The sequence below is a fragment of the Stegostoma tigrinum genome, chromosome 3 (assembly GCF_030684315.1).
Source record: "Stegostoma tigrinum isolate sSteTig4 chromosome 3, sSteTig4.hap1, whole genome shotgun sequence".
Lineage (NCBI taxonomy): Eukaryota > Metazoa > Chordata > Chondrichthyes > Orectolobiformes > Stegostomatidae > Stegostoma > Stegostoma tigrinum.
The window spans coordinates 54889287-54900517 of record NC_081356.1 but is presented as its reverse complement, the minus strand read 5'-3'; positions in this window follow the sequence as shown (position 1 = coordinate 54900517).

Sequence of the window (11231 nt, the reverse complement as noted above, 5' to 3'; positions counted from 1 at the left end):
AGAATTGCTGTTGCCTAGGGATGGGGGTCCAGGGACACAGAGAGACAGAAAAACCTGGATGCCATTCAGTCAACCAGTTTGTGTTAGTTTGCCAAAGAAAGACTGCTAGAACCTGAGTTTAGGGAAATCATGTGTTTGCTATGAAGTTAAAGAAATAGTAAGTTTGGTTTGTTATAGTATCAGAGATAATGGGAACTGCAGATGCTGGAGACTTCAAGACAACAAAATGTGAGGCTGGATGAACACAGCAGGCCAAGCAGCATCTCAGGAGCACAAAAGCTGACGTTTCGGGCCTAGACCCTTCATCAGAGAGGGGGATGGGGGGAGGGAACTGGAATAAATAGGGAGAGAGGGGGAGGCGGACCGAAGATGGAGAGTAAAGAAGATAGGTGGAGAAGGTGTGGGTGGGGAGGTAGGGAGGGGATAGGTCAGTCCAGGGAAGACGGACAGGTCAAGGAGGTGGGATGAGGTTAGTAGGTAGCTGGGGGTGCGGCTTGGGGTGGGAGGAAGGGATGGGTGAGAGGAAGAACCGGTTAGGGAGGCAGAGACAGGTTGGACTGGTTTTGGGATGCAGTGGGTGGGGGGGAAGAGCTGGGCTGGTTGTGTGGTGCAGTGGGGGGAGGGGATGAACTGGGCTGGTTTAGGGATGCAGTGGGGGAAGGGGAGATTTTGAAACTGGTGAAGTCCACATTGATACCATATGGCTGCAGGGTTCCCAGGCGGAATATGAGTTGCTGTTCCTGCAACCTTCGGGTGGCATCATTGTGGCAGTGCAGGAGGCCCATGATGGACATGTCATCAAGAGAATGGGAGGGGGAGTGGAAATGGTTTGCGACTGGGAGGTGCAGTTGTTTGTTGCGAACTGAGCGGAGGTGTTCTGCAAAGCGGTCCCCAAGCCTCCGCTTGGTTTCCCCAATGTAGAGAAAGCCGCACCGGGTACAGTGGATGCAGTATACCACATTGGCAGATGTGCAGGTGAACCTCTGCTTAATGTGGAATGTCATCTTGGGGCCTGGGATGGGGGTGAGGGAGGAGGTGTGGGGACAAGTGTAGCATTTCCTGCGGTTGCAGGGGAAGGTGCCGGGTGTGGTGGGGTTGGAGGGCAGTGTGGAGCGAACAAGGGAGTCACGGAGAGAGTGGTCTCTCCGGAAAGCAGACAGGGGTGGGGATGGAAAAATGTCTTGGGTGGTGGGGTCGGATTGTAAATGGCGGAAATGTCGGAGGATAATGCGTTGTATCCGGAGGTTGGTAGGGTGGTGTGTGAGAACGAGGGGGATCCTCTTGGGGCGGTTGTGGCGGGGGCGGGGTGTGAGGGATGTGTCGCGGGAAATGCGGGAGACGCGGTCAAGGGCGTTCTCAATCACCGTGGGGGGGAAGTTGCGGTCCTTAAAGAACTTGGACATCTGGGATGTGCGGGAGTGGAATGTCTTATCGTGGGAGCAGATGCGGCGGAGGCGGAGGAATTGGGAATAGGGGATGGAATTTTTGCAGGAGGGAGGTCTCAGGCCCCAAACCCCACCTCTTCCTCCGGTACATTGATGACTGTATCGGCGCCGCCTCTTGCTCCCCAGAGGAGCTCGAACAGTTCATCCACTTCACCAACACCTTCCACCCCAACCTTCAGTTCACCTGGGCCATCTCCAGCACATCCCTCACCTTCCTGGACCTCTCAGTCTCCATCTCAGGCAACCAGCTTGTAACTGATGTCCATTTCAAGCCCACCGACTCCCACAGCTACCTAGAATACACCTCCTCCCACCCACCCTCCTGCAAAAATTCCATCCCCTATTCCCAATTCCTCCGCCTCCGCCGCATCTGCTCCCACGATAAGACATTCCACTCCCGCACATCCCAGATGTCCAAGTTCTTTAAGGACCGCAACTTCCCCCCCACGGTGATTGAGAACGCCCTTGACCGCGTCTCCCCCATTTCCCGCGACACATCCCTCACACCCCGCCCCCGCCACAACCGCCCCAAGAGGATCCCCCTCGTTCTCACACACCACCCTACCAACCTCCGGATACAACGCATTATCCTCCGACATTTCCGCCATTTACAATCCGACCCCACCACCCAAGACATTTTTCCATCCCCACCCCTGTCTGCTTTCCGGAGAGACCACTCTCTCCGTGACTCCCTTGTTCGCTCCACACTGCCCTCCAACCCCACCACACCCGGCACCTTCCCCTGCAACCGCAGGAAATGCTACACTTGTCCCCACACCTCCTCCCTCACCCCCATCCCAGGCCCCAAGATGACATTCCACATTAAGCAGAGGTTCACCTGCACATCTGCCAATGTGGTATACTGCATCCACTGTACCCGGTGCGGCTTTCTCTACATTGGGGAAACCAAGCGGAGGCTTGGGGACCGCTTTGCAGAACACCTCCGCTCAGTTCGCAACAAACAACTGCACCTCCCAGTCGCAAACCATTTCCACTCCCCCTCCCATTCTCTTGATGACATGTCCATCATGGGCCTCCTGCACTGCCACAATGATGCCACCCGAAGGTTGCAGGAACAGCAACTCATATTCCGCCTGGGAACCCTGCAGCCATATGGTATCAATGTGGACTTCACCAGTTTCAAAATCTCCCCTTCCCCCACTGCATCCCTAAACCAGCCCAGTTCATCCCCTCCCCCCACTGCACCACACAACCAGCCCAGCTCTTCCCCCCCACCCACTGCATCCCAAAACCAGTCCAACCTGTCTCTGCCTCCCTAACCGGTTCTTCCTCTCACCCATCCCTTCCTCCCACCCCAAGCCGCACCCCCAGCTACCTACTAACCTCATCCCACCTCCTTGACCTGTCCGTCTTCCCTGGACTGACCTATCCCCTCCCTACCTCCCCACCCACACCTTCTCCACCTATCTTCTTTACTCTCCATCTTCGGTCCGCCTCCCCCTCTCTCCCTATTTATTCCAGTTCCCTCCCCCCATCCCCCTCTCTGATGAAGGGTCTAGGCCCGAAACGTCAGCTTTTGTGCTCCTGAGATGCTGCTTGGCCTGCTGTGTTCATCCAGCCTCACAAGTTTGGTTTGTTGTTTTCTTTTGCTGACTTGGGTAGAGATACCAGCTGAAGGAAAAAAAACCATGATGTGAATGTGCAGATATTCATCAGCCTACAGAGATTGTGATAACATTTTACTGGAATTTTAGTGTTTGCAAGAAAACTGCCTGGATAGAACGGACAGTGCAAAGTTAAATCCTTTTCTGTTGCCTGTAATGAAGCTGCTTTAGTTTAGTTTAATGTATCTTCTTGTTTACTAAATGTTTCATTCTTTGTTTTAAAAGTATGCTGATAGGGGAGGGCATCTCTCGAAAATATCCACTCACTTACTTGTATGCCTGGTAGCTATTATTCCTGTAAAGAGATAGTTAACCCTTTACTCCACATCTTACCCCAATTCACTCTTCTCATAAACTCTTAAACTTATGTACCATATATGGTGCCCATCCAACTCAAATGATCCTCCACCCCATTCAATTCTCTTACACCTGAGCCATCAACCTCCAACTGTATTCTTAGCTCTCTTGGAGGACATGTGTGTATGTTCTCTTATTGTTTCCATGGAACATTGGTCAAGTGGGTTGGCAGCTGGCTCCAGGACTGTGACATTTATGATGACTTGAATAGAATTCCACTAAACACCATAATTGAAAAATTAATAAAAATTGCAATCCTTCAGGATCCAAAGCAACATAACCTCTTTATGTGGAAGACAATAACAGAAATTCATATTTTTCCCTTCTTCTGCATTGCACATCAGAGAAAGGTTAAACCATGAGAAAAAAAGCACTCTCAGCTTCCAGTGAAGAGCTTTACACTGTGTCAACCATAGCAACTGCAATGATGAAAGAGCCATTCAACAACTGGTGGAATCTTCAGATTTGAGTGATGAGTGATGTGACCAGATTTGTGGCAGAGTTATTGTCACAGAGTCATACAGTCATACAGCATGGAAACAGACCCTTCTGTCAAACTGGTCCACACCAACTATATTCCCAAATTAAACTAATCCCACTTGCCTGCATTAGGCCCATATGTCTCCAAATCTTTCCTATTCACATGCTTATTCAAATGTCTTTTAAACGTTGTAACTGCACATGCATCCACCATTTCCTCTGGCAGTTCACTCCTCACACTAACCATTCTCTATGTAAAAAAATTGTCCCCATGTCTTTTTAAAATTGTTCTCTTCTCACCTTAAAAATATGTCCACTAGCTTTGAACTGCCCCATCTAAGGCAAAAGACATTTGTTATTCACCCTATCTATGTCCCTCATGATTTTATAAACCTCTATAAAATCACCCTTCAACCTCCTATGGTCCAGTGAAAAAAGTCTAGCCCATCCAAACTATCTTTACAACTCCAGCCCTCTATTCCCGGCATCATGATGGAGAATCTTTTCCAATCCCTCTCCAGTTTAATAATGTCCTTTCTATAACAGGGCAACCAGAACTGCACACAGTACTCCAAAAATGGCCACACCAACATGCTGTACAACCTTGACATGAATACCCAATTCCTATATACTCAAAGGGTCTGAGCAATGAAGGCAAAATTGGATGAAAATTCCAGCAAAGCCAATTACAACTCTGCGAACATTTCATGCCATGCTTTATACTTTTGCTCAATGGTGAGGAAAGTTTCTCAATCAGCAGAGGAAGGTTGCAATTAAGGGTTAAACTCCTTGTCAATACTGCAACTCATTAATTTTATCAAGTGCGCCAAACAAGCTGGACGTCAAAAATTCTCAAAGTGGAAATAAGCCGAGTACCTGGTGACTTCAGCCCAACATTGGCTTTGGAGAAACATAATGATGCTGACCACTAAACAACATTCCAGTGCATGATCCAAGGGCACCAGATACACAGACACCCACATCCATGGTTGTTGCAGTCTGACATTTGACAAGGCTTCCCTACTATCATACCAACTCTCCAACTAGCTTCAAAAGGCTGCAGCAAGGACACTTAATAAGCATTGACATACACCCAGCTCACTCATTGAACAAAATTGACAGTCTGGTAGTTAGGGCTAATGTAGTTGGAAAGAGGTATAGCCTCCAATCAGAGGTCTGGACACTTCTTGTCCAGGGCTGTCTGATTACATTGCTGAAAGGGTTGGGCGACAGTCTATTCATTGGGTTAACCCAGACAAATTGGAAAAAGGAGTGTTGGAGGGAACTGGGAAGGTGCTGCCATGGTAAGGGGACTTGGGAGCCTATCCTTCAAGTTATGGGGCTGCAGACTATGGGAAATAGGGATGAAAATTGTGGAGTGGGAATCTGGTATTTATAAGGGGATACTGTAAGATGTTATTGGAAAGGGGATCATGAGGAATGGTGTTTATTCATGGTCAGGTGCACCCTGGTTCAAAGGACAATGTAGTATATGTTCACACCTGGTCTGCTAATTCATATGTCAGGGGCTGGTGGTGAAAAGTGGTCAGGTGAAGATTCATCTATAGGTTGAATATGGAACGGGTAGATGAAAAACCTATGGTTTCCCACAAAAAGGTTCATAGGAAGGGCTGCCAACAGCGGGAGGTAGATGTTGTGTCCCTCACTGATGCAAAGAGGTGGAGGCTGGAATCCACTGCCTGAAGAGCGTCCACTGTTGCCTTCCATTGTGCTGGAAACCAAAAATGCACAATGGGGAAAGAAAAAGTCCGCGGCCCCGTCTGAGGTAGGCTGGTTAAATGGCTTGACATGTGGGAGAAAGAGCTGTGAGACCCATCGATGCATGGCCCTCTAAAGGGAAACAACAGACTCATGCAGTGTACAAAACACAGACTTTGTAAGCCAGACCAGATAAGGACAGCTGATTTCCTTCCCTAAAGGACATTGCAAACATTTAATGGCTGACACTGAACCATCGCAATTAACTAGTTGTCTCTGAATATTTGTCTGATAGCTGCAGCTCAGAATAACTCAAGCCTCTTTGATTCTTGTATGGCCGTGTGGCCTTATTGTGATGCAACTTCTCAAGATCTTTGGCCAGAAATCATGTTCTGTTGCATGAATCAATCACATTTTCAAATCACTTGGTTGTTCAGCAATAAAAAGATGCAATCCTAACTGATTTAGTCAGTGGTCTGGCCTACACTGACATGCAAAAGAATTTGTAGCCGCATTACAACGTGTTAAAGCTGTGCCAGTATTATTTCACCTCTCTTTCAGCAGCTGTTTTAAACCTACACTCCATGAAGATACATTGAATGGTACAACAACCAGTATTTTGAAAAGTGGAAAACAGAATAGAATTCATAAGATAATAAAATGTGAGGCTGGATGAACACAGCAGGCCAAGCAACATCTCAGGAGCACAAAAGCTGACGTTTCGGGCCTAGACCCTTCATCCTGAGATGCTGCTTGGCCTGCTATGTTCATCCAGCCTCACATTTTATTATCTTGGATTCTCCAGCATCTGCAGTTCCCATTATCTCTGATAGAATTCATTAGATACCTGTTTGGGCTTCACAAACACGAAATGTAACATCATTTCTTAAAATAAATATGAATTGAAGGGAGTGCTATTGTTTTAATCCCAAGTTACAACATTTGTACGCCTACTTCCAGTCACTAGCTGTATTTTGAAAGTGAAAGGTCAAATTGTACATTTGTTTGAAATAAATATGTTACCCTTAGACAGGAAACACAGTAAGAATGATTAATTAGGATCATTCTCCAAGTTCTGTTCAGAACTCACTATTCAAAAAACCAGCTCAGCTCGTCCCAGCCTCCCTAACCTGTTCTTCCTCTCACCTATCCCCTCCTCCCACCTTGAGCCGCACCTCCATTCCCTGCCACCTAACCTCATCCCAACCCCTTGACCTGTCCATCCTCCCCGGACTGACCTATTCCCTCCCTACCTCCCCACCTATACTCACCTTTACAGGCTCCATCCCCGCCCTTTTAATTGTCCATCTCCTCTCCACCTATCTTCTCCTCTATCCACCTTCAACCTGCCTCCCCCTGTCTCCCTATTTATTTCAGAACCTTCTCTCCATCCCCCTTTTCTGATGAAGGGGCTAGGCCCGAAATGCCAGCTTTTGTGTTCCTAAGATCCTGCTTGGCGTGCTGTGTTCATCCAGCTCCACACTTTGTTATCTCTCATTCAATAATATACGTTGTTTTTGATTAGATATAGTGGCCTTTGTTGAATTTGAGGGGCAACTGAATTAAAATATGAGTGTGTTCAATACATGAAAATGCTTCCCATTGGAATTGAGTCCATGTTGTGTATTACTGTAGTATTTAAAAGTGTTCAACAGTTTAAAAGGGCATATATTCAGTTTTTGCAAATTTACGTCAGGCAAATTTTAGCTGTTATCAATGACTGAAGCAACTGCAGAGTAGCCTGGTGTTTTGTTAGGATCAAAGACATTATTCTTGAGGAAATAAGCCTTATGAGGTTATCATTATTTTGGGATTTAGAATCATAAGCCTGAATCTTACTCTGTTTTACCTAGTGTCAGTTCTGTCAAAGTTCATGGAAGGTTTCTGTCAGGGAGTCCTCTTGAGTTCTCCTGCATCATTTTTCCAAATGCACTTCATCAATTACCTCCCCTCCCCAATGGTGCCCACCTTATTTGATTCTAGCCCCTTTCTACCACTGACTATACCTTGGACAAATTGCCACTGCTGGGATATCCAAGGATGAAAGCATCCCTCATGCCAAAGACATCTTCACAAAGCTATTGTGTATATGGACATGCATTGTTAGCCCCAAATTGCACTGCATTGTTTCTGAATTGTCATGGACATGCAGATAAGGAGCAAATGGCACCTTACTTTTGCAGGCAGTGACCTGGAGTCCTATTGAACAGGGTGGTGCAGATGTTGGCATCCCCTTCTCCCAGAATCAGCAGAGGATGCTACAACTCCAGACCCAACCAACCTGGTCCAAGTTTGGCACCTGGATCAGTGTAGTCCCAGCATTATAGGGCAGTTAATGACCACCTCCATTCCACCAGCGTAAGTACCACTACCTTTGCTCAATACCTCATACTCACTCTAAGTCTGCGACGAGAGTCACCCACTATGGCTGATGCTTTACCACTCTCACTGTTGTCTGCAACATCCTCCCTCACTCACTCTCATTCACCTGATCCCAACACGACTAACCCTACATGCCCTCTATGCTGCCTACTAACCTGCTGAAGACAATTCCCCACTTGCCTCAAAAATAACAGCTGTGTCACCCACTTGCATCTTCTGTAAAACCCACTTTCTCCCATTCCAGGAGGAAAACAGCCCACAACAGGTCAGCAAGAGAGCAGATGAATCATTTAGTACCTCTCAGTGCAGACAAGGAGAAGATCCTGATTCTGAGAGCCCCAGCAGGGCCTTAATTCATATCAGAAGCTGCCCTTGGTTTACTGAGTTGGACTACCTGAGCCAAAGCTCTCCCTTTGACCTCATTGAGGAATGCTGACAACAATGGCAATTTTCCTTACTTTGTGTCTGTTTCAAACAGCGTGACAAGAAATCAGTCAGTGGTGGGCAAATCATTGGAGAAATAGGACTTATGATCACTTGGAAAGGCACAGTTTGATTCATGATAGTCAGCATGGATTTTTGAGGGGTAGATCATACCTCACAAACCTTACTGAATTCATTGAAGAGGTGACCAAACAAATTGATGAAGGTAGAGCAGTGAATGTAGTAAACATGGATTTAAGTAAGGCGTTGTAGGTTCATGCAGAAGGTAAGGAGGCATGGGATAGAGGGAAATGTGGCAGATTGGATTCAGAATTGGCTGAACCTTGGAAGACAAAAGGTGGTAGTTAACGGAAATTATTCAACCTGGTGCTCAGTTAGGAGTGGTGTACCACAAGGATCTGCTCTGGGTCCTCTTTTATTTGTGATTTTTGTAAGTGATTTGGATGTAGGAGTAGAAGGATGGATTAGCCAGTTTGCGGACGATATGAAAGTGGGGCGAGTTGTGGATAGTGCAGAGGGTTGTCCTAGGTTACAAAGGAACATTGGTAGAATACATGGCTGGGCTGATAAGAGGCAGATGGAGTTTAACCCGGAAAAGTGTGAGTTGAATCATTTTGGAAGGACAAACTTGAAAGCAAAATACAGGGTTAAGGGAAAATTCTTGGCAGTGTGGAAGAGCAGAGGGACCTTGGGGTTCATGTCCACAGTTCCCTGAAAGCTGCCACCCAGGTAGATAGAGTTGTTAAGAAGGCGTATGGCGTGTTAGCTTTCATTAATAGAGTGATTGAGTTCATGAGCCGTGAAGCTATGCTCCAGATATACAAAAACCTGGTTCGGCCGCATCTGGAGTACTGTGTCCAGTTCTGGTCGCCTCATTCCAGGAAAGATGTGGAAGCATTGGAAAAGGTGCAGAGGAGACTTACCAGGATGTTGCCTGGAAAGAAGGGAAGGTCTTACAAGGAAAGGTTGAGAGAACTAGGGCTTTTATCTTTAGAACGACAATGGATGACAGGTGACTTGATAGATGTGTACAAAATGATCAGATAGAATAGTCAACCTTTTTCCAAGGGTGAAGGTAGCTATTACGAAGGGGCATAGTTTTAAAGTGAATAGAAGTAGATATAGTGGAGACGTCAGAAGTATGTTCTTTACTCAGAGAGTGGTAGGTGCGTGGAATGCATTGCCGGAGAGGGTAGTGGAGTCAGCCTGATTAGGGGCATTTAAGCGGCTATTAGATAGGCATATGGATGATAGTTTAATATAGGGGTGGAGGTTAGATAGACCTTAGGAGTAGGGTAAAAGTTCAGCACAACATCATGGGCCGAAGGGCCTGTACTGTGCTGTAACTGTTCTATGTTAACAGTAATATGAGACTGGTATTACTGGCTGAGGAGCAAAGACGAACAAAGAATAAAGAACAGTACAACACTGGAACAGGCCTTTCAGGCCACCAATATGATACTGATGCCTTTCTAGCCAAAGGCAAGGAAAAATAAAGCAAGGAATAGATTCTTAATTTAGAAAGATTAGACTTTTAAAACAATAATGCCTCAAATTCGCAATGAATGTGTTTAACTTTCTAGAGTGTTCATCCAAAGGTAATGTCATAGAACAGTGTGACCTAGGGGTGCAGGTACATAATTCTTTGAAGTTTGCATCACATATGGGCGGGGTGGTTAAAAAGGCGTTTGGCACACTTGCATTTGTAGCTCAGTCCTTTGAGTATACAAGTTGGGAAGTCATGTTGAGGTTGTACAGGACATTGGTGAGGCCTCTTCTGGAATACTGTGTCCAGTTCTGGTTGTCCAGTTATAGGAAGGGCATCATTAAGTTGGAGAAAGTTGAGAAAAGATTTACCAGGATGTTGATAGGTATAGAAGTTTTGAGTTATAAAGGAAGTCTGGATAGGTTGGGACTTGTTTCACTCGAGCATAGGAGGTTGAGAGGTGACCTTATAGACGTTTATAAGATAATGAGGGGTATTGATAGGGTTAATAGTAGTTGCCTTTTCCCTAGGATGGGGGCTTTCAAGACTAGTGGGCATATTTTGAGAGGAGAAACATTTAAAAAAGAATGAGGAGCATTTTTTTACATAGAGAGTGGTTCAAGTATGGAATGAACTTCCAGAGGAAGTGGTGGATGTGGATAATTACAACATTTAAAAGACACTTGGATAAGTACATGAATAGGAAAGGTTTAGAGGGATATGGGCCAGGAGCAGGCAGGTGGAACTAGTTTAGTTTGGGATTATGTTCAGCATGGGCTAGTTGGACTGAAGGGTCTGTTTCCATGCTGTATGACTCTATGAGGTAGTGTTCGTACCAAAATCTACTGCTAGCATCAAGTTTGCCGAATAAGGTTTCTCTTGGCTTATTTCATCGTCTGAAGTTGAGGCATCTTGCTTGTCAGATTAATTTTGCTTCTTCCTGTAAGGAAATTTAATATTCTATGTTCAAATTCCCAAAACACATGATTATTTTTGGGAATTCACTGAAAAATGCATTTGAATGCTCTGTATCTGCAATTTCGTTCACTTTACGGATTAATCTCAGCTTTCTGCCTTTTTGTATAGTAGAGAACATTTTTGACGGAGTGACATAATTCTATGATTTCTCTTACATTATATCTGAACTTTGCCTGACTTTCCCTTTTATATTTAATGAGGTAGAGAATCTCATAAGTTCAAGTATAAAGATTGCAATTTTATTTGTTTAAGCCATTTTGTTGATTGATAACACTGAAATACAACTGTAAACCCCTGAGGAGTCCATTTACTTCC